We start from the raw sequence: 25735 nt of genomic DNA on the forward strand, positions 1-25735 counted from the left end.
CTGCTAGGGAGTTAAGAGCATCTGTGTTCTATGAAAAAAAAAACTATATTTGTGAAAAAAAAATTTTAAATAATAACTAAAACTCCCAACTTGATTTTGAAAGAAAACAAGAAAATATCCTCGTTGGATGGCACTGTTTGATAAGTTTCTTATCAAATCAAAGATGATTCCAATTTCTAGGTCCAGGACACAATTAGATTAAAAATGGGGAATTATATCCAAAATTAGAATTTCTACTCCAAAAGAACAACTATAGAACCTGAAAAAAGATTGTTGATTCCTTTATTTCAGTGAATTTTGTACCTTAATGCAAACTGTAAAGAAAATATAAGCTAACTACCATGCAGTGGTGGTGCCTAAGTCAAATTCTGGCACTTCTGCTTTGTACGTGACTTTAGGACATATTGTTTAACTTTTTTATGCCCAATTTCCTGATTTGTAAAACGAAGATAAAAATAATAGTGCCTGCCCTATTGGAGTACTGTGAGAATGAGAACTGTATGTAAAGGGCTTAGAAGTTCTACTGCACAATATCAATAAATACTATCAACAGCTATTATTATTACAGAGTTGCTTCCTAATTCTGGGAGATATACACAGGCCTGTATTACTTACTATCACCTCACTCCCATATTCTACCCCTGTCTTGACTTAGAATGAACACAACCTATAATTTTGGATCTCATGAACAAGTGAATCCATAGTTCACTCAGAGCATCAATGGTCTAGCAAAGAACATTTGTTTTCCTTTCTAATAGGTCTCTAGATATTTCCCATCAAAAGAATCAGCCACTCCCAACAGGAATACTTGCAGTTTTTAGGTTGGGCCCTTCTGCAAGATGCAGAAACCATTCCAGGTCACTGGGATAGTTCAAAAGGTTACATTCCCACTAGTGTGACTAGTGTCCTAGGGACCAAAGTGTGCTAAAACAGTTTTCCACTAAAAACATAACTGAAAACAAAAAGAGACTGAATCAAAAATCTCTCTAGTTTATGTATGGATTTGTTTGTTTGTTTCCCTTTAAGGATTCTTCATGCTAAACTTCTCATATTAATCCAGTTTTTCAATGAGTTTTCTCCTTCAAGGAAAATCAAGAAACCAAGAGGTAAATCAATTCAGTCAGATTAGGAAGCTATGTAGGAACCATATAGAAATCCAACTCCCAGGTTAGAGTTTAGAGTGCTTATACACCCTGCCTGATTGGAATGAGTTTATGAATTAGATCCTGTACACAAATGGATGCATTTAGCTTCGTTCACAGCACATCCGCAAACTCATTTACTGGATCCATAAGCACTTGTAAACATTGCTAATGGAGTTTGCTAAATGAATATTATAAACGTAATCCAAATGAGCTCTCCATGGAAATTGCAAATCATATGAAAAATATAGTGCATTTGGTTATAGCACATTTCAGTAACAGTATATTTTAGTTAATTGTGTTAGTATATTATACTTGGCTAAATGTCAGTACTGGCACCTAGAGAAAAAATTCATTCTTCCAACTTGCTTAATACTACTCAACCTAAAATCCTGACTCTTACATAGGCCATCAGTCAAAGGTTCTTTATTGCTAAGGCCCATCTTCCTGGTTGACACTGTATTCCTGAGGGGAAGGCAGAGCACTTGAAAAACAGTTTAAATTACTTTGGCTCCTGGGCATATCAATATAATTCCTGAAAAGTTTCCAAAACGTGCATTGGTGACCTGAAACAATTACTGCTACTTTCAATGGGATTGACCCAAAAGTTATGTTCTTTAATTAATAAAACAACAGTACATAGGAAGTTTTAACATATGGTAGCCTTTTTTCTTTTTCTCAAATATGGTCATGTTTCAACTATGTGTTCTATAATTTAGAGTTACTTTATTTGAATTCTGTACTCAATTTACTTTTGGTCAAGTACTTTGCTTGACTAAAGAAAGCACAAGCAAGCCAGAAATTGATACTTCCAAAGATTTTCTTTATCTTGATAATGACTTATTCAGGCATTAGAAAACAAAAATGCAACTCAAAAGTGAGAGCCTGATGCTTTTAAGAGTTCAGTTCTCTCAAAATGTAAACCTCGTTTTTTGTTTTTTGGAATGAGAGAACGAATATACAAGTGGACAATAGCAGACTAAATATAAAAATAGAACAATAACAATCTGAAGCAACTTACCCACAAAATCAACTCATTAACTGTAATAGCCAGCATCCTATTGGTCAGACTTACAGAAATCAGACTACTATCGCTAGCAACCATTCAGGGATCTAATAATCCCTGACAGTCAGTTCAAAATACCCAGTACTTGTTTAACAAATTTTAGTTCCCAGTTCCAAGGACCAACCAATCATTTAAGATGCCTCACTTCTAATTAGCCCACTTACAGTGTCTCCATGCTAACAGTTTTCAATAAGAACATATCTGAAGTCTTTTTTTTTTTTTTTTTTAAAGATTTATTTATTTATTTATACAAGCACTGGGTACAGTCAGAAACGCGGGAGGGTGAGAGAATTCACCAGAGCCAGAGCGGGGAGCAGAGCAGGCAGAAGAACCGAAGTACACTGCTGAGGGGAGCAGCGGGCGGCAGGAGAGGTCTGCGCGCCATGTGGGACCCTCCTCCTGTGGCCGGGGAGCAGCCAGGGATCGAACCGGCGCCGCAGAGGCCGCGGGCAGCTTCGCAACCCAGCGCTCAACCGCTGCGCCACCGGGGAGGCCCATATCTGAAGTCTTTTCTTTGTTTCACTGTAAAGTTTTCCCATTCCCTTGTCTGCTTTTAAATATTTGTCAAAACACAAATAAACAAGTGACTGACTCCCTTGCTATCGCAAATTTTGAAGAAATGAACTTTGCTTTTTCTCATTTGATTGGTCTTCATTTATTTCTACAAGGACAACCTAAATTATGTTTTTGAGTGTACGCAAGCAAAATTTGCCACCCCAAAAGATGTCTTTTTGGCAAAAGGTTGATTTCATGGGAGGTCCTCTGACGGCTGGTAAGAGGTTGCTTTTGAAAAAAAATTTACATGTAAATTTCTGTAAGGGTGTACACTGGAAAGCCCTTATCTTCTAATCTCTTTTCAAAGAAGATGGCAGAATTTAAAACTGCATAGCTTTATCTACTGTGCCTTCCTCCTATAACCTACCTAACTGATCTCCCCTGGAAGTCTTTCTGTCTTAGCTAAGCTACTTAAGATGGCATCTAAAACCATGCAGGCAAGTTATGCAGTCATGTTCTGTGTCTCCCATGTATACAAAATGCTACATGTTATTTTTACACTTTTTTAAATTTTTTCTCTCATCAATATACCTGATGTTTGTTTGGTTACTTGGCAGCCTAGAAGAACCCAGAGGGGTATCGGATGATTTCCTTTGTAACACAACATGAGACAAAACAAATCGTCAAGACACATTTCATTTTGTTTAAGGAAAAGACTGGGATTTATGTCCTGATGAAGGGTGTCCTTTGAAACATTAAAGGGTCTATAACATTCTGGAAGAAATTATTCCCAAGAACTACTGTCATATAAATAAACAAACTTCCCAGGTTAAAAAAAAAAAAGTATGATTCAAGCAAGAATAGACAATCATAAAGCTGATTTTTCAGTAACTAAGTTTTCTTGAGTCAAAATTCAGCCCAACTAGATTATTACTCTAGTTACTCATCACTAGATTCAGCTCTTTTTGAACTCATCCTGCACATGATTTTTCAGTTCATCCTTCAAAACAAATTCTAACAGTTGAGAGCTACATGTATACACAAACATAACTATGGAGATAGAAACCTTCCCACGTTCACTCTCCACCTCCTCAATATCCATGCAAACAAGTCCCCAGGAAACAAGAGAAGAGAATATGTGGTCTCACTTTTTCTTTTTTTAACTTCTTACGTTGTTTTATCTTTATCCCATTTTTTTCTTTTTTTAATGTGTATAGAGTTCTCAGGCTAAATGGAGACTGGAAAACAACAATAAAAACTTAACTTCTTTGGTTAATGTACTGAGAAAACAAAAATCAATAAATTATTAATATACTAACCAAAAGTCAATATAAAAGTTTTAGGAAAATAGGTCATTTTTTTTTACTCAGTTGTACCAAATAAAATGTTGGTGTTTGTGATTTCTGTTAGTTTAGGTTTTTGTTCTGATTTTAAAGGTATTTTCAGAATTATGTGGTAACCTGGAAGTGTATCATTATGAACACTAATTATCACTATATAAGTTAAAGCACAGACAAACATCATATTTGGCACAGATAAAAGCGGTTTTCCAAAGATAAGTTTTCATTTTTCCCAAAAATGCCACCAACTTATTCTACTTTGAACGTACTCAAGACACTATTTGAAGATAAAAATGTCTTGATTACCCACGTCTAGAAACTACAGTACAAAATGTGAGTGCTTATTTTCTCTTTAATGGGCATGCTTCAGATGCCACTGAGTCAAAATGCCTCTCTTTTATATCACTATAAGACTTTGCAACAGATTTTTAAATGTGACATAAAAATATTCCCTTCATAATGAAGCTTATCCTATATTTTATTTCTAATCAAATCAGTTCAGCTGGCCTTCAATGCATTTTCTGTTTCTTCCATTACATTTTTATGATGAGGTGACAAAACTCAACGTAATATTCTAGACAAGGATATGCTGTCAATTTATATAATGGCACCTTAATATTTTCTACATTATTCTCACTCTTCTTCCACTGACTTATTTTTAGCATTGTTGCACATTGAGCAAAGCTCATGATCTTTTTCTTGGAAGGTTATGGCTAATTCAATATCCATCACTGTGTATGATTAACTTAAATTGTTCTTTCAGATGTGCATCACCTCACACTTGCCTGTTTCAAATTTCATCTTCATCATATTGTCCAATTACCTAGTTTTGTTAAGTCTTGCTGAAGTACCTTGTGTTCCTTATTGGACTGAAAATTCAGGGTCATTGAATAATAGCACTCCTTTATTCACCTCAGCTTATAAATGGTTAATAAATATATCCAACAACAAAAATCTTCTCTGGTACAGATCTCAAGGGCATTCTGCTATTAACCTCATTCTGCATCTACAACTGGACCCAACCTGCATTCTCTCAAGGTTCTTTCCTGGTCTTTTTAGTCCTTGCTCTGACTTTTACCTCTAAGGGCTACAATGACAAAGTATTCTTACCAGGTGCTTTAAAGGTAATTTATAAAAAATGCCTGTATGGATTAAAAAAAAAAAAAAGCTCATATGCACTCCTGGCAGTCCTGTGATCAAAACTTAAATAGCAACAACCAGTGCACACAATATTACAGCCAAAGTTATGCTGATGAGTCATTTTATAATCTCCTTATTATCTTTTTATATTCTTCAAATATGAAATAGCATTATATCAAATAGTGTTATATATATCAAATAGTATTATATTTTATATTATCATATTATATTCCCCTTATTATCTTTCTTCCATTATAGAAAGAAATGCTTCTTACTTCCATTATAGAAATAAATGCTTCCATTCTCTTCCTTATTTATAAGCTCTCTGGGCTCCTCTTATTAGGGTTTTTATAGTATTTGGACCTAGCATCTGCCCACTCTGTGTCCTCATCTGTTTAAAGGAGTAACTGGATTTGACTTGAAAACTGACATTACTCTAAACTGGTTTAGAATTTATATAGACTACATTCTTTCTCTTTTTCTAGAAAAACAACGTATCCTAAAGAAAAGAATAAGGATTCAATGTCATGAGTGTAAAAAAGGAAAGGAAAAAACCTTTCCTTGAAAAAAAAAAAAAAAAAAGGTTTTACACTGTTGAATGATTCAATATGAGAGGTCAATACAAAATGCCTCCTTATGTACACTGGCCAAGCAAGGAACAAAACGTCTCTTAAATAACTGGTTATTCACTTCCAAGACAGATTTTGACTTATATGCAACTTTCTAAGAAGTCACCTTCAACCTCAAACAACAAGGGACATCTCTGCACATGTTTGGCTTCTATAGATATGAACTCTTAATGTAGGTTCAGTGTTTACTGCGACCTTGTCATGTGGACTGGGTAGATTTTTTGCACTATAGCCATACCTAACGTAACCCCATCTTGTGTCCTCCCACATAAATTCTAAAATGCCCCTCTAGAGCTCTAAATACATGGTATCTTATTTAATCCCACAACTTAACGTCTGAAATCACATAAATAAAGAGTGATCTATTCCATTAATCTTTGCAATTAAGCAAGAGATAAAAGAACTGAGTGGAAGAAGCAGTAATCCAGACAGGACATGGCATCCATTTCAAAACATGTCTTGTACTTTGAAACATCCTAAAATCGCTAATGATAAGTCACTTAATGGCACAAACTCTTTCCTCTTTGTCTCCTGAGTTTGTCATCTGGGTAAGCAAAGAAGCAATAAAAGGCTGCCCTTTTAAATTATAAAAGCAATGCAGGACAACAAAAGATAAAATAATAATGCTTTACAGGGCAAGGTTTATCCCATGGTTCTCAAATCCCCTCCCAAACCTAAAACTGAGAGTTCTGTTCCACAACCAGATAATATATAGATACAGAGTAATGTGTGCCTGCTACTTCAAAGCTGTGATGTGCTGTAAAATCTTCCTTACTTGTAGGTATATATGTATATCTATCTTGATGAGTGGTTAGGAGCAATATCCATTTACACGAACTAATCACCACTTCCAACATATAAAGTACTTTGGACTGTGCAAAGTAGAGAGAAAATCAAATCAAGCCAAGACTCCAAAAAAGGTGAATTTCTCAGAGATAGATAATAACTGGTGAGATTTATTGAAAGTGTTTTATTCTTATTTCCTTCACTGTCCAATGGTTCCAGGCATTTGGTTCAATAAGGAACTTCTTCATCAAGTTAAGTAAGCTTGTGTCCCCAGCTGGCCATTCATTTATTCATTCAACAAAGATTACTGACTGCCACTAAATGGCATTAATCATAATACACATTGTATAAATGTTTAAGCAGGTGTCAAAACTGAATAAAGGTCAACCCTCAGGTCCCACATTGTCACCCTAATTTTACTTTGACGTTTCTATGATTTCTAGTTATTCTGATGATTGTTACCACACAGAGAACAGTGGTCAGATATTTTCTTTTTTCCTTCTTGGGTTTTCCCTTTCCTTCTCCACCTGTTTTACAGAGCATGTAGTCATGCTAACCAAATCACCCAGAATGTAAACGGCAACAGCATGGAGAACATGTTTTGACTCTGGCTAAACCCCAAGAACTTGAACAGTCATTGAAGATATTCACACAAAAACCTGGCTGATGTCACCCATTCTTGGCATCAGGATCCCTGAAATTCAGTTCTAGTGAATTTCTATTTTCAAATCTACTTAGTGAAATGAAAATCTACTTAGTGCACCATCAGTACATTATTCTTTAATTATAAGATTCTATTGAGTTTCAGGTATAATCTCAAAGGGAGGGGCCCTCAGGGAAGAAACAAAATTCTAACTTAATAAATACATGTTGCTAAAGGGTCAGAAATTAGGAGGTGAATTCATTTTTGTTTTCCCTTTATAATGACATACATTAGTAGAAATGCTTCAGTTTATTTTTGCTTTTAATTTGAATTGGTGACATAAAAATAATTTGAATTATTGATACTACTAAACTATTGTTTCTTCTGAGACATAAGTTGTCACATTAAGATATTTTAATATTTTTTCTGATAACTCAGGAAATCTCTGGTACTTATAGTAGAATTCATGCCATTAATTCCTATCTATAATAGATTATTTTATCACATTTTATCATATTAATATGTGAAACTATAGCATTTTAATTTTACAAAATGTTTCTCCAATGTTTTCCAAACATGTATCCCTACCTGCAAAGTCCTAAAATTGCTCTACATATTAAAGCCACTATTTCCTCTTGATGAGGACTCTCAAAATCTCAAAGGGACACTCAAATTGTATTTGTCTCTTTATTTCTTGCCTAATCTCTGGTCATTTTTTTAATGTTTTGGCTCTTAAAAATTCACCTTGCTGAGTTTTTCTGGAGTCTTTTCAATTAAGTAACCTACATATTAGCCAGGACAGGATGAGGGAAGGTAATAGAGTACCTGCCCAAAAGTGTAGACTGGAGAGAAAGAGGAGTGAGGATGGAAGAAAAGTTATAAAAGGTTTATTATGGTGGTTTTGATGAGTAGTTAAGAATACTGACTTTATGCTTCTGGATTTGGTAGGGTTGTCTGACAAGAATGGTTGGGATCTGAGAAATTAGCCATTGGGTCTCTGGCATACTTCCTATCTATTACTGTATTCATGCAGAGTGCTAAAACAATATTGCTGAACACTTACTCACAATTCTCTCAATCTCCTTATTCCACTGATTCAATTTGGCAGCAAAAAGGATGAAGGAAGGAAGGATCACAGAACAGGGAGTGGCGGGGGGGGGGCAGAGAGAACATTACATGAATTAAAACCCTCATAAAAGGCCCTTTTATGATATCTTGAATTCTGTTATTCACTCCTTTAGAAATTTATTTTCAAATAAAGACATTCCACCTATTCCCCAGAACTTAGCACAAATCCTGGTGGAATCCAATATTGGGAAAATACAATATAAGGAAACATATAAAGTTTCTAATAGAAAATGAAATTGTAATAATATAAGTTATGTCAACAAGTTCTTCACACTGATACAGAAATATATTACCTTTCCTAAAGTTCTGTGAAACAGAGGCAAAACTCTTCCTCAAAACGACATAAAAAGTGAATGGTAACTACAGTTATTTGCGCCCAATTTTCCGACCAGCTGCGCCTTGTTGGAGTCCTGCCCTGCCCCTACTCGGGTCTTGGAATTGAGAAGGACTCCGCTTGCAGCCTGTTACCTAGAAACTAGATCAATGTCTTGAGTATCATAAAGGAGGCTAGTTTATAATCCTGTATTTGTGTCTCCAACACCCCTGGCTTTAGCATCTCATGGAAATCATCTCATGACAGCAGTGAAAAGAAATGAAGTAAAGATTTTCTCACTTCTTACTTCAGGCACCATGGAATGAGCTAAATACTCAACAGTTGGGCTGCAAAAATCAGTGATGATATACATAAGAACAAAAATAACTGCCAAAAAAAAAGGTGTTTATTAAAATGGACCCAACTCTAAATAATACTAAAGTTGCAAGAAAAAGAATAACCAAGACTATCTACAATATTTTCCTTTATACCTCACAGTGTGCAGAATGGGGTGACTGTCCTATTTCAAAGAGTCACTTACTAAAGAAGTCAAAAGTGATTATATAGTATGCCTGATAAAGAAGTCATAAACTGAGTCATTAAGTCCCCATATTTCAAAGGCCCCCAAATATCTGACCTAACCTCAAAAAAAAAAACTTTTTCAGAACAAGAATGGTATAAAATACACACAGAATGTGAATAACATTGACTAGGAAAAACAATATGACATTATTTAAATCCATCCGTTCAGACACTCATCCACAGAACTAGAATCATCTGAGCTCATTTTTTAATGGATACAAGAGTCTTGCATTTAAACTTCAATATATCATCAACTCGTCATTGTCTTTCAGGCTTTTAGGAATGAATTTCTAACATGTCCTCCTATTGAAATATTGTGATTTTGAATTAAAACAAAAGTCAGTACTATGTAAGATGTTTCAGTAGTGGTTACTTCCAACGCTCTGAAATTCTTGATAACTTGTTTGGGACATAAAGGTAGTGACCCAGTGCCCTGATTTTGGTCATCATTTCATAAAAAGCCAATTTAGTTACTTGATTTAAAGAAAAACATTCAAGTTTGAAGCCTGAATAGTAAATATTTCTATTCAAAGTGTGAACACAAACATGTTTTCTTAACAGTTTATCCACTGGGAAATATTTTTAGAGATGGGTGATACTGTTCTTGCTCTAAGTGCTCCTAGAGCAAAAAAAAAAAAAAAAAAAAAAAGTGTGTGATTTCTTTCAAACGCAAGGAAAAGCATTAATTGAAAAACCAGGTGCCAAGAACCTGACAAAATTAAACTATGCTTCCAGTGTCCTTTGTTTCCTGTTTCATCTTTGTGAGCCTGCCTGGGCTATGTTGAGTCCCTCCCCTGTTGTCTGTTTCACTGTATGTTGTACCACAGATAAGCCCAGAGCATCATACACAGAGGCCCAGAGTTATTTTAATTAATAAAAAACAGCATTCAAAAATTAAAAATCGGGACTTTAAAATGCAGAGTCGTAATACCAGGAAAGGTACCCTTTCTTTCTTTTGCTCTACCGGGTAAATTATAGTGGTTGTTGGTGTCCTATAATATGGAAAGTGGAAAATGCCAGAAATCAAAATAAAAATAAATCTTTATTATAAAAAACTCTTGTTGCTTGATGTGGGCCTGTATTTATATATACCTTTCATTTAGTATGACCTTTGCTGTGTCCTACAGGTTCTGGTATGTTATATCTTCATTTTCATTCACCTCTAGGCATTTTTTAATTTCTTCTTTTATTTCCTGGTTTATCCAAGGTCATCCAGTGGTGTGAATCTACACACTTTCCTGTTTTCTTTTTAAGGTTTTGTAGGGTAAGGTTAAAAGTATGGGCTTTTCTGCCCTCCTGCCATTAGGATAGATGACGGAACCCTGTGGTCCTGAATGCATGTCTGATGGCAGGCACCTGGAATAGGGTGTGGGCATAGGTAGATGGGATTCACCTGGGCTAAGACTGGGCTTTTAAGGGCAGCGTCACGGGGACACCAGCAGACGCCAGGAGAGAAGCAGAACCACGAGAGAAAGCAGAACGAAAGAGAAGGTCAAAGAGCCCAGAAAAAGTAAAGACTTGCCAGCCTCCCAGCCCCCCAGGACCCCTGCCTGCCATGAACCTGGTAAATTCCAATAAAAGCCTGAAAAGCCACTGAGGACTCCAAGGACTCTCTCCTCCTTCACTTGGTCTGCTGGATTAGAAAACCTGCAATGTGTCATTCCTGCCCTTACAGTTTATTGCTACTTTGATACCATTGTGATCAGAGAATATACTTGATATGATTTTGATCTTCATGAATTTAGTGACATTTGTATTGCATTCTATCTTAGAGAATCTTCTGTGTGCACTTGAGAAGAACGTGTATTCAGTTTTTGGGGTGTGTGGTGTCCTACATATGTCTGTTAAGCCCATGTGCTCTAATTCCTCATTTTAAGTGTTTCTTTGTTAATTTTCTATCTGGTTGATCTGCCCATTGGTGAAAGTGCATTGTTGAAGTCTCAACCAAGTGCACTGTTGAAGTCTTTTTAATCATTACAAAGTTTTTTCCTATACTTGCAGCATTTTCTTTCCGGAAATTTTGAACTCTATCTGACAGGAAGATAAGATCTGGAGCGTTGTTCCCTCCTTGTAGTGACATACTCCTTGAGGTCTCAAGTTGCTGTGTGTTATGGGCTTTGTATGAGTGTGGGGGGGTGGGGAGGGTCTGCCCATTTTACTTGTATAAAATCTCCAAGGTTATTCTATAATCTCCAATGTATCGAATTGGAAACTTCAGCAGAAGCTCAAGAAAGCACACTGCACAGAGGACAGGTACCACTACTGACTCCTCACACTGCCAACCAGCAACCAAGAAGTCCTTTGTTCACAGGCTCTGCTCACTGTGGTTACTTGTGGTCTCTGACTACATGCTCTGAATGCAGGTCCAAAGGTCTTGGTGGAGGAGGATGTGTGTGTACATTCTTCCCAAAGCCCATGGTCTAGAACCCTCCCAATCAAAAAGGACATGTAGGCAATAAGTCCTGAGGTGCTGCACTCTTAAGCCCTGCGCAGCAAAGCAGGCAACAGAAATAGCACCAGTTCTAGACCTGCCTTTGGTTACTTCCCCAAGGTGGGCACAAAGAAATTCACTAGATAGACAAAGTTCACTGTGGCTATTTGGACTTTCCTTTTACTTTCTAGGTATAGGCCAAGATGTATGTATGAAAAAACCCTTAGAACCATTCCTGGCACATAAGGGGCACTTAATAAGGTTTATCTCTCCTTGTCCTCCTTCTATGTTATTGGACAAGGAGCACACTCATGGCTTTAAAAGTAGATGGCATTTATTTACTTACTTTAATTTAGATAGTAATACCATTCTAGTGAATACTGAAACTCAAACATGGGTGGTCCCTATCAAAGATTTAATTGTGCTAGCTTTGCTTCATTCCACAAATTACTTACAACATCCCGTTTTTATGACATGATAGTATGACTTAAACTTGAACAATTCATGTATACAAGTGATGACATTTGGCTTCAATTACAGTTCTTGACCTAAGTCTTCTGTGTAAAATGCAGAATCAATCAGCTCTAGCCGAGTAGGTGAGTTGGTTATGATAGAGAAATTAGGTAATAAGGGAAAATTGGTTTTTTTATTTTATTTCTATATTCCCCATACAATTGCAACCCCCTTATTTTGACCCCACTCCCTCCTTTCCCTGCCCCCCCATAGTGTGTCTCTGGTTCATAGTTGTTTGTTGATTTTGATTTTTTCTTTCTTATAGTTATTCTTTTTCCTGATCCCTTATTTAGGTTTTCTAGATTCCTGCTATGAGTGAGACCATCCGGTATTTTTCTTTTTCTTTCTGGCTTATTTTGCTGAGCATGATCCCTTCCAGCTCCAACCATGTTGCTGAGAGCCATGGAAAATTGTTTTTTACTTCAAAATCTCAGGTAAACTAACCCAATTTCAGAGAGGATTACTTTGGTTCACAGGTCATATGTTGGACAGTCATGGTTTTTATAAAATCCTTGCTTAAGAATGTCTAATGTATTGTTGGCCCTGTTTTAAGCATATTCTTTGTCCTCTTAGCTCTGTGAGAGCCTGACACCTCCCTCTCTGTTCCATGCTGATTGGTATTTGGTCAGTTTTTTATCAGAGCTGACTTCCTGATAGCAGAGTTCTGAAATTACTTAAATTGGGCATTTGGGCTTTCTATAACAACATACATTTGGTCAGCCAGATTTTTATTGTTCAGACAATTTCTGATCTTACTTGATATTACACAAAGTCCTATAACAGGAAATTCCAGGGGTATAACACTGAGTAGAAACATAACCTGTTTTTATATACAAAATCATCCCAGTGAATGGGATGTATAGGTGACACTATGAGAAAAATGTATTTCCCCATCTTTAAATTGATAAAGGAGTACCATGTTGTTTCCTAGAAGATTATGGTCTAATAACTCAAAAATTTGTCTCCAGAATTATTTCTTTTTGGCTTTATCAAGTATCTCCCCCTACCTCCAGCTCAGCAACTGGGATTAAATCTTATCCTTTTACTGCCTCATATGATTTTTTTATTAATATATGTATACATGCATCATACTTACATATAGAAAACATATAAATAAAACACATTTTACATAGACATAGATGCATGTATTTATATATCATTAAATTTTACCATAAGAAACAGTGACACTTGCAGGAATTCAACTTAAATATGGCAAAATTGGTTTTCTAATTAAGTCACTGCATGTTGTTTTTCTCAGCAGCTCTGCTCTCACATGAATCCCTTCCTCTCCTAAATCCCACGCACCATCCATAGCTTGTTCCCTTCCTTCCCACTGTGCCATCCTTTATCAACCGGAGCAGTCAAATCAACCCTTGGAGTGTTCTTAAAAGCACCATATGCCCAACAGAAGAGCACTTGAATTACTCTGTATACAAGAACCTGCTGTACATCACAACAGATTATTAACAGAGACTAAAAACTAGGACATGATGTGATCTTTTAACCCATCAGAAACTGTCACAAGAGCACTCCTTGGTCCATTTATTCTATCTCTTAGAATCTCATTCTTACCAACTAAATTTAAGGACCTACAGGGTTCTTGGATGTCAATGATTTCTGACCTAAAGCTAGCTATTCTGCTGCTTTCTTTATAGACACCTCTTTTTGAAAAAGAGAGAGTAGATGTGAGCAAGCTGGCATCTCCATAATGAAGGGGGAAAAAAGGGAAAGCAAAGAAATTATTTTAGTAATTTATTCAGTGACTCTTTTTGTGGGGCTTCCCCCAAAAGAAAGAGGTAGTGACAGAGCAGAGATGATAAGTTTAAGAACTTCAAATAACATGTAAACTTTTAAAATCATAAATATTCCTGATAGATCTTTTGAGTTCAGTGACTTAGCTTTTATATTCAAGGCCTTTCCCTGACTGTGAACAATTTTCAGATTTTTCTGCTATTTTTTTTCTGACTTCCTCAGGCTTAAAAATTACATTCTCTTTTATGGGGACCTAATAGCCTAAGGAAGTCTGCATTTCATTCTCAAATTATTCTGGAGAGAAAAACTGGGGAGACTCCTTTCACCCTTGTGTGCCTCCAAAAAGTCACTTTGAAAGAATGCAGGAATGATAGGTCATATATGATAATGCTTGCCCTACAGACAAAGTATGTGATAAATGAGATTATATGGTAGAGCCTAATAAAATGTAGCTGGGTCTTGTGAAATGTAGCAGCGACACAATAATGTTTCTTCTCAACTGCTACATTTCACATGTGTGGACCCTTGAAGCAGCTTTTAAAGGAATGGTTGCACAGGTACACCAACATGGGGAGGAGTTTACTACAATGACAGCAATGATAGAATATTACAATTTTGGGCCTCGCTGGGTGGCACAGGGGCTAAAGACAGCGCTATCAAGCTGTCGCCAGCCACTGCAGCATGAGTTTGATCCCCGGCCAGCAGCCAGGCAGCAACCCACATGGCACAGCAGACCTCTCCTGCCTCGCCCACTGATAACCCTCAGCAGTGTATTTCAGTGGGTCCACCTGTTTGGCTCCCCACTCTGTCTCTAGTGAATCCTCTCACCCTCCGCACCTCTGGCTTACACCCAGTTCTTGCATTCATAAATAAATAAATCTTAAAAAAATTATAATTTTATGGGCATGTTCCTTATATACAAACATTTTTCCTAAAAAATAAATTTAATTTCACAGGAATGAATACTCTAGAGCGGCTATAATATTAACTGTAGTAGCTAAAGACATACTACACTTCAAGATACACTGAAACACACATATCATACATATCGTATAACTACCTCTCTGCTGGATATATAAAATTACAAAGGCAAATAGCAAAAGCAATCCTGAAAGAAATGAAGGGATCACATTATTTAGCTATCAACTATAATATAAAGCACAGCAATTAAACATTATGGTACTGGCATAAAAATATGGTATTGGCATAAAAATTTAAAACAATATGGTATTGACATAAAAACCCATTGGAGCAATGTAACAGAATCAAAATCCCACAAATAAATCCATGCAGTTGGCAATACTTAATTCACAATAAAGAGGCCAGGACCACACAATGGGGAAAGAAGAGTCTCCTTTAAAAAAATGTGCTAGGGAAAACTGGATAGCTACACATAAACGAATGAAGTGGAGTCACTCCCTGGCTCCCTGCATGAATGTATATTCAAAATAGGTTAAAGACTTATATGTAAAAACTGGAACAATAAATTATATAGAAGAAAACATTAGCAATATATTTCATGACATAGATGATAAAGACATTTTTTGGAGACTTAATCCCTATGGCAAGGAAATAAGAACAAAAATAAACAATTAGGGTTACCTCAAATTAAAAAGCTATTATGCAGCAAAAGAAAATGTAAGTAGATTAAAAAGACACCCCATTGAATGGGAGAAAATGTTTACACATTACACAATTGACAAGGGGTTAATATCCAAGATATAGATATAAAATATCACAATTTAAAAATAACAAAAACAAACAACCCAGTTAATAAGTGGGCAGCATATATGAAAAGACAACTGAGCAAAGAAGATATCCAGAAGGCCAACAGACACATGGAGAAATGTTCATTATTACTTTTAATAAGGAAAATGCAGGTTAAAACTACACTGACATACCATCTCACACCTATGATTCAATAGCACACATTAAAAAGATCCCCAACAAGTGCTGGAGAGCATGTGGAGAAAGACGAACCCTATTACAATTACACTGTTGGTAGGAATTTAAACTGGCACAGCCATTTTGGAAAGCAATTTGGGCTTACCTTATAAAACTAAAAATGAAAACACTGTGTGGTTCAGCAATACCACACTTGGGCATCTATCCAAAGAACAGGAAACCATCAACTCAAAAAATTACATGCTCTATAATGTTTATTGCAGCACTATTCACAAAAGCTATGTCTTGGAAACAATCTAAATGTCCACTGATAGAGACTGGATATAGAAGGTGTGGTATAGCCACACAATAGACTGACTCATGTAAGAAAAACAAAATGCTACCATTTATAGAAAAATGGAAGAAGATCAAGTGAATTATGTGAGTAAACCAAGTCATAATGACAGGAAAAATATTGGATTTTTTACATAACAGATGATTCCACAAAGCAAAACACTTACAAAAGTGAGTGGATACTAATAAATTAAATGATATTTCCAAGGTTAAAAGGAAGAAGGAGATAAGAATGGGCAAGGGATAGAAATGATGGTGATGGGAAAAACAAACTTTTCTAAGTCACTTTGTTTACTAGTACCCTATCTCATAAAAAGTTAAAAAGAGGAAAGTAATTTAACATTTAGCATATCAAATTATACTCCATGGGCATTTGTTTTCTAACATACCTTATTTGCTAGATACATTAAAAAACTCGGCTATGAATTATTAGTACTAACATTCCTCTAAGACGAATATTGCTCTTTCTTGATGTAAAAGAAAAAAATGTTATTGAGTTGAAAGGCCTAGGTTTAAGTCCCACTGTTCTACAACTGAAACATACCACTTAGCCATGCTGATCCTGTCACAATAGCTTATAGGGACATCTTGAGAATCAAATATTCTGTGGGGTGTCATACTAATTAAAGATGTTAGTGTATAAGGCTTTGGGTCCTTAAGAAAAGTTAGGTAACTTACCTACGAGGCCATAATGGATGAATTATATAGAGTCAAAATGCTTTCAAGGCTGTGCTTGTGTCTTTGGCATCCCACTGAATTAATATTTCCCTCCCTCAGGAGGAGATGTGTTCAGATTATAAGCATATTTTATGCCTACATGTAAAATACTTAGGTCATATATTCATAAGTATTTTATTTTCATTCTATATGGCAGCATTAATTGAACAAGCATAATAATCTGCCACATGGCATATACAGAGCTAGTCTCTATGAATTCAGGTAATAAATATGGATAGGAACTTTTTTGTGAGGGGGAATAACAGGATCAGCAGATGCAAAATTCTAAGTAATTCAGCAGATCAAGGTGCTCAAGATAAAATTATGTTTCTAAGCAATATGAATTGTTGATAAAGGAGAAAGTAAATATAAGAAGCTATTGTATCCTCTAAGCAAGTTAGGAAAACGTCTTATAAGCAGTTTAAATCTTCTCCTGCTTACAGCTTCTGTATATCTCTACATTAAGGTTCCTACAGGAAAAGAAAGAATAAGACACTGCCCAAGGATACACCTTTAGTAAGGTTCTAACTTTGTATGCTTTCCAGGCCTGAAAACTACATCTCTCAAGCTTCCTTGAAATCAGGATTTGGGCTACAAATTATGTTTCCCCAATTAAGTCACTACATAAGAACGAAAGGTGGCAAGCAAGGGCATGGTGGCAGGAGGTTTTAAGTCCACTAATCAGTTTCCAGTTTCCTGGGTGTCAAGAGGCAGCTTGCATCAGTGGCAGGAGCAGCCACATTCTGTGTTCCCCAGTCAATAGTTACCTGGATGTTGAGAGGCAGTAGTGGTGGTTTCCAGACCCCAGCTTCCTGATACCTGGGTTGCGGCTATAGCAGCACGTTCTGGAACTACAGAATTTCATTTGCAGCTCCCTGCTTCCTTCCATTCCTAAATGCAGCAGCATAACAGGGGCTCAGTTCTGTAGTATGCTGGGAGTCATTCCCAGAAGTCAGGTCTTGAGTCTGTTCTCCCAGTCTTCCAGCAATTTTATAAGTACCCAAGTACCTGTTTTACACACCTTTCTGAAAAAAACTAGAGCAGATTCTACTTTATGAACTAAATGCGCATGTTTTAAACTCAAATGCCTACTTCAATTAATTGGTAATGGCAGCCTAGAGCAAAGTCTTTAGAACTTTGAGACTGAGGTCTAACTCCATGGAAAAGATTTTCTTTTCTTGGCTGGAGGGCCTTACACATTCATTACCTTAATATACATCAGCTTCACTTAACAAATTGCTCTGTGGGTGTGTGTGGGTGTGTGTGTATGTATGAATAAATATTAAATGTGAAAAGAAAGGTAAAATTTCAAATTTTCATTTTTACTCAGAGATAGTGAATTAGGCATACCAAATTAAACAAAGATGGCATAGAGGAAAATGTTATTTATTCACAGAAATGCTAATTAAATCATATGCAAGTTACAATTTATACTCAAAATAGCAAAAGTTACTTCAATACAGTCCCACTAGTCTAAATCCAATCTTCAAGGATACAAAGGTCTGGCCATTTTGTTCTCTGAACTTGTTGAATTGCTCACTGCTTGAAATGATTTTAAAGGATTAGCTTAAAAGAAACTTTAAATCAAAAATCAAACTATTAGAAAAGAATACAACAACAACAAAAAATTCTCTGTTCCTGTTACTTTGTAATTATTTACCTTGATAAGGTAGGTTGGTGAGGGGTCTTTTCCATTCTGTAAGGCAATCATTTTTTTTCCTGAGAGTGTTAATACTTCAGTCATTTAAGCTTCCTAATTTGATGTTTTTGGTTAAGAAGGAAACCTTAAGTGAGGAAAGGAAATGCTGAGAGGAAATTACTTGAACAGAACTTAATAGTTTTGTGATATGAAGCTGTGATCACATTTTTTTCACAGTATGAGTCAGTCATATAAATGTTTGGTTTACTTAGTTTCTTAATTTGATATGAGACTAAACTCAGAAAACTTGTCAGAGAAAAATGTTATTTTTCACAAGTTAAACTATATTGATTTCATTATTAATATATATCTCATAATTGCAAGTGAAGCTGGTTTAAGAGGACTTTTGGTCAGCACAAAGCTCATATTTTTAAAGTATGTTTTTAAATGAATTACTGGCCTGTGTTATAATTTCAATAACCCTGGGTACTACATGGGGATTTGAAGATCATGGTTATAGTTACTATTAGTGTCAATAGAATGTAAGTAGGGTTCATTATAAAACTCTCTGGGGTTTTCTAAAGTGATTAGATTCTCCTTGTAATCCACAAAAAGGAAGTCTTCAAAAGATAACAATTCAATGAGATGAGATGGGAACCATCTGGTTCACTTGTAAATCACATTCTTACATTTTTGTGATATGTCATTACTGTTCTTTCCTATTAGTACCAGAGGATGAAATTCAGGGAGGTTGGTATTTACTCTTACCTTTTTCATAAAAATGTTAGCGTAGTCTCCAACCTAATGTCTGGCAAAGACCCCCAGCAAATCCAATTCCTCGAACCACCTTTCTTCATGCAATCAATCTGGTTTGTCCCCTGATAGTTTCAAGTTATGAAGAAATACCCAATACTAGTTTCTTTTCCTTTTAAGTTTTATATCAGTCTTTTTTAATTGTCTATTATCCACATATTATTCTCCTCAAGCATAAAGAATAGGTGGTAAACAAGTTGATATCTGGAAGGCTCCCATGACCAAGAATATCTCCAACTTAGGTGCTACAGCAATTTAAAAAAAAATCTACTATTAAGAAAACAAACAAATTTAGCTCCGGGTAGCAAATGCCAACCAATACTGCCCTGATCAACTTGTATCAATGCAAAAACCTAAGAAATCCAAAGATCCTGTGGGCACCTTTGAGTTATGGCATCCTGTTTTTAAATACAAAAACCCTTGGGAGGGGTAACACATAGAATGCCTATACCTTATAAGAAATTAGTTTGGTAAAATCTCTTTCCAGGTGGGTATAGGACAGCATAGGGTGAAGGACCTTTAGGGTCTCCTGAAGTTGTGGGAAAGAAGACAGTGCTTCATGTAAGTCAGATTTGATTTCTTTCTCCCTCAAAGGAATAAATATTCAAGTGAAATCTGTTTCTTATGTCAAGGGTGTGTTTCCCATGGAACTCAATTACCTAATTCTCCTTCTTTCCTCTTGTGAGGAGAATTCTTCAGGTTTCTCTCCACCCTACCAGACTCTAAGCACAACCCAGAAGCATGCTTGAAACAGTAAGCAAAGTAGGAAACGCCTGGGGTTTGGAGACAGAGGAAGCTGGGTTGGAATCTCAATTCTGTCACATAGCATATGATCTGGAGCAAGTTACTTAACTTCTCTGTTTCTTCTTCTCTGTAATGGAACTAATAATACCCACTTATAGAGGTTATGATAAGCAGAATAAGCACCCCCAAAGTTTGTACACACACCAAACCCAGAACCCGTGAATATGTCACTTTACATGGCAAAAGAGACTTTGTAGGGTATGGATTTCTACATGGGGAGAGTATCCAGACCCAATCTAATTACTTTGAGTCATTAAAAGTGTAGATCCTTTCCAGGTTGGGGTCATTATTGTGGAGCAAAAAACAGAAATGGCAGAATGAGAAGAACTCAATCTGCCATGCCTGGCTTTGAAGATGTAGGAAGCAGGGCATGTGACAAGGAATAACAGGCAGCCTTTGGGAAGTGGGAAGAGCAAGGAAACATTCTCCCTCTGAGGAGAGGAACACAGTTCTAGAGAGGAACACAGAACTGATGACACCTTGATTTTAGCCCAATGGTTCTGAGAGACAGAACAATTAGAATAAAAATATATATACTGCTGTAAGTTATTAAAGTTGTGCTCATGTGTTTCAGTGGTGATAAAAAGTCAGTAAAGAGGTATAAAAAATGTCTAAGTAGAGGACTTACCACAGAGGCTGGCATAGAGGAAACCCTAAACAAATATTAGTTTCCACCTACAATTTATCTGGGAAATTATGAGACAGACAGACAGACAGACAGACAGGAGGAAAAGAAGCAGCAGCAGCAACAGCAGCACATTCTATGTACCAGAAACCATGAGTTCTAGGACTCATGGAGTTTACAGCCTAATCAAAAGAACAAAGTAATTTTATATACTGGGGTAACCTTTCACTTATTATACACGCCACACACAAACAGACATTTGTATTTTTCAACTATTGTGCCACAGGCTTCCACACATTCTTCCTTATATACATTAGCAAGATTCACCAGCAGTTGCATATCTCTTAGTCTTTGACCTGCTGGCTTGGGGTGAGTTTGCTTCTGGAGAACTTTAAATGCAGAATATCAATGTTTTGTTCGGCACTCAGGAAGCAGATGAAAACTAAAAGTTACTGAAAATTCAGTCGTAATGTGCCAGCCTCTGATCATAACCATACAAAATCCAAAGGTCCAGCCAAAAAAACACCAGTGTGAGCACTGAAGGGTCACAGAGCAGAGAGACTCAAATCAACCTCTTTAAAGGGTTAGATGGAGATAAGAAAAAGAGGGGGAAAGTAACTTGCTGGCATGTCCCTTAACGGTTTCCTAGCTGGAACTATTAAGTTCAGATTCACAACACTAAGTGCAAGTGAGCCAGGGCATAAATTCAGGCTGTTCTTTTAAGAAAGGAAGCACTACAGAAGAGTCTGTGTAGACCAGCAGAGCCACCTGGCCTTGCCTTCCCAGCTCTAGTTTTCCCAAAGCACTTGCTATTTTATGTAATGAACTAAGGTTACTCAGACCTACAAAGGAGATGACGCAGTTCTCTGGCTGGCCCATGGGATATAACACTACTGGATACAGAACATTATCAGCCCACGCAAGGTGCTACAGGATTTTCTACCCTACCTACTCCTTATAAGATTAAAGTAATTCTGCTTCTACAAGTCAGATCCCCTTTCCAAAGGTAAGAATCCTACCCCAGACATGAGCATGTGAGAGTTAGTATCCCATGAAGTGCACTTAGAGAAAAATATTCTCACATTGTGGTGACCCTTAGAATTTTACTTTGCTTCCAAGTACCCCTTTCTGCTATATTTGAATCCCAGTGAATACAGAGACCTACTAGAGAGGTGCAGACTTTTTATTAGTGCATGGTCTCTAGTTAAATAGGCTATTAAGGGTTCTCAGAAAGGAAATTGCCAGTCTTACAAAGTGATGCTTGCCCTATAATTGTAGCATACCACTGTCTAGGAAAATCAAGCCACAATGTCACAGAAACCAATCATTTCACTCTGGAATGATTCTGGAAGTCTGTCAGTTTGGTGGAGCTCTCCTTGCTTCCTGCTTGTCTCTGTGTATACATACCTGTGTGATTTTTTTCTTAATGTTTACTGATATCAAGGCATTGGTATAAAAACAAGACTAACCGTGTACAATTTGGGCTTCTGGTTTCCCACATCTTCCCATCTCCCTGAGCAGCTGGCATAGCTGGAGAACTGTTTACTCCATGGCTTATTTCCCGCTTATCTTTGATGTCCCAGGATGTCAAAGGTTGTAAATTTAATATTGATTTTATAAAATAGTTTTACTCTAACATGTCAGTTATGATTAGCTTCAACCTGGAAGACGCTCAGTCAGTGATCTGGATTTGCACGCAATGTGGCTCCCAGCTCTCAAACTCTGAGTGAATGCTGTATTTATTAGAGTGGTGATGGTTTACAAAGGTCAGAACAGACCCCAACCCCCAGCTCTCTCTTTCTTCTAGTCACCAGCACCTGGGTCCTTACATTAAACTTGAAAAATCTAAGTAGATCACAGAAATGTATCACTTGCTGGCATGTCAACAGACAGAATAGTTTATAGATCACATTATACCCCAGTGGCTATAGCCAGAGAGAGGAATGAGAAGTCGTCCTTGGGTTTCTACCCCTCTCTTTTTTTTTCTCTCTCTCTTTTTTAAAGATTTATACTTATTAATTTGTGCATACAAGAACTGGGGTTTAGGCCACAGGTATCGAGGTGAGAGGATTCACCAGAGACAGAGTGAGGAGTAGTACAGGCTGATCCACTGAAATACTGCTGAGGTCCACCCCTCCCTTACTTCAGTCCCCTAATGCCCTCATGTTCCACCACCTGGACGGTGGCTATTATAATTATAGTAATAAAAGTTGGCATTTATGAACACTTTTCATGTGCTGATCACTTACTAAGCATCAAACCCTATACTAAGGGTTTGTCACGTAGCACATCATTTAATCGTCACATTACTCCTGTAAAGCATTTCATATTATCATTATTATTATTTAATACTGTCATTACTCCCATTTTACAAATGAAGGAACCAAGGAATGCCCATAATGACAATGATATGACTTTTGAAACTGGAATTCAACCCCATGCAGTCTGACCACCCCCCTCTTTCCAGAGCCCATATTCTTGTCCTCAATGCCATAACTGCCTCATCAGAAAACTGGGAAATGACATTAATGCTAAAGTGATACCTTTGGCTTAAGTTAATGTTCTCTGTCCTTATTTTTTTATATAAACTTATCTTGGGACAAAAGAATAGAAAACATCCCCAAATTCCATTTCCTTTCTTAAGAAGTAGACAACTAGTATGTTTATTCTCCTCTACCAGTCCTCTCTCCCTTCTCATATCCTGGAATAATTCCATTTTGGAAGATGAAGTTCAAGATGCTGACCACTTTGTGGAAGAAAGCTCTTTTCACCGTAGGTGCTGCAAAGGGACAACACGACCTTTTCACCCTGGAGAGTCTCAGCACACATATTTTAACATTGCAGAGGCTAATTCACCAAAAGGTTGACAGAGAGCACTTGGACACTTTATCTAATAAATTAATTACACTCCTTGAGCCTTACCTGTGTGCTGATATCCTCCATTTCTTCCCCAAGTTTGAGACAGATCAGGAAAGGATGTGTCTTGGATGCTTTTTCTGATACTTTCTATATTCCTTCTTCCTAGATATTAATAGAATAGATTAAGGCCAATTAAAAATAGTTGCAAATTCTCTGATATGACTCCCACCAAGAGGTGAGATCTCTATCCTATTGATGTTGGGCAGGCCCTATAACTGTTCTGACCAATAGAATACAGTGGAAATAATGATGAGCACACTTCTGGACCCAGGTAGTAAGATATTGGTAGCATCCATCTCTATTTATAGACCATGTGGGAAAAGTCTAACCACTGTAAGACCATATGGCAAGACCCTGAGACTACATGTAAGGGGAGAGGGGCCTAGTTGAGTCTGCCAAGGAACCAGATATGTGAAAAATTGTCTTGAACCCTCCACATCATTGCATATACCAGCTGAATGTCACCAAATTATGCCAATCACATAGAACAGAACTGCCAGAATTCATGAACCACAAAATTATGACATATAATAGATGGGGACTGTTTTTGCAGTAGTGGGTAAAGCAGTAGACAACAGGTACATTCACATAAGTGGATCACTTTTGTTTCTAAGGTTCCTGGACCTAATGCATGCCCTGATAGATGGAAGCCTGCTCTATCTAGTCCAATTCGACGCATTCAAACACAGGGAAGAGCATGCTACCTTCTCCAGATAACCAAATGCGTGACTTAAAATCATTTCTGCAAGACAACCAACCACTGATAATACTGTCCTGTGGAGCAAGCACTGTGTAACTGATTACACACTGTTAATGAAAGATTAATCCTTTACTATATTAGCATCTCATAATTCACAGAACACTTAGAACTTAAACTAAGCACATTGAGCTTTGCTTTGTGTTTCCTTATAATTTCCTCGGTTATTACATTATTTTCAACAATCAGAAGGTAAAAATGTCTTCACTTCAGAAGTTCATAGAAAGTCCTGCTCTCAGGCAGATGATAAAACACAGTTGTTGTAAGGCCTAACCATTATGGTGTAAGGTAGCTCTTTTAGTTAATAGCTTCCAAATAAAATATCATTCTTCTATTCAATTACATGGCTTCCAGGATTTTCAGAAGAATGACTAGAAATACTGATTTCTAGAAATTCCCCCTGTAAAGAGTTATTATACCTATGTAGCTTCCTACTTTTCCCCAATTTAAACATATTTCTGTACAGTGAAAATTTGGTCAGTTTTGAAATATTCCAGATTCAGAACTGAAGCAGTTTAGGACAGTGAGGCTGAGTCCATTAACGTAACTGTAAAGTTTTCAAGATTTTCAAAAATATATTGGATAAGGGCCTCCCCGGTGGCGCAGCGGTTGAGCGCTGGGTTGCGAAGCTGCCCACAGCCTCCTCGGCGCCGGTTCGATCCCCGGCTGCTCCCCGGCCCCGGAGGAGGATCCCACATGGTGCGCAGACCTCTCCTGCCACCCGCTGCTCCCCTCAGCAGTGTGCTTCGGTCCTTCTGCCTGTTCTGCTCCTCGCTCTGGCTCTGGTGAATTCTCTCACCCTCCCGCGCTTCTGACTATACCCAGTGCATGTATAAACAAAACAAACAAACAAATATAATAAATAAATAAATAAAAACATGCCTCTATAAAAAAAAAAAAAAAAAATATATTGGATAAAATCTACATATAAAAACTTTAAAACCATTTTCCAGTGAGTAAATGTTATTCAAGAAGTACTTCTTTTATGATAAAACAGTCTAAAGACACTAAATGTAGTCTATCTTCATCTATTTCATTTTATAAAATGTTTAATATTTCCTTTCTCCTAAAATCTTTCAAACTTAAGATGAATGATCTGACATAGTCTGCTTTAAAATAAGCAAGAAATTCTACAGATTCTTCTAGGTGTATGTGAAAAAAAAATTTTTTTAAGATACACGATACACAGGCTTTGGAGGGAGAAAGTCCTGGATTTAAGCGCCAGATTTGCCAAGTACTGGGCGTGTGCTTCGCGCAGAGTAC

Source organism: Talpa occidentalis, unplaced genomic scaffold (assembly GCF_014898055.3).
Source record: "Talpa occidentalis isolate TD23 unplaced genomic scaffold, MPIMG_talOcc4v2.1 talOcc4.11, whole genome shotgun sequence".
Taxonomy (NCBI): domain Eukaryota; kingdom Metazoa; phylum Chordata; class Mammalia; order Eulipotyphla; family Talpidae; genus Talpa; species Talpa occidentalis.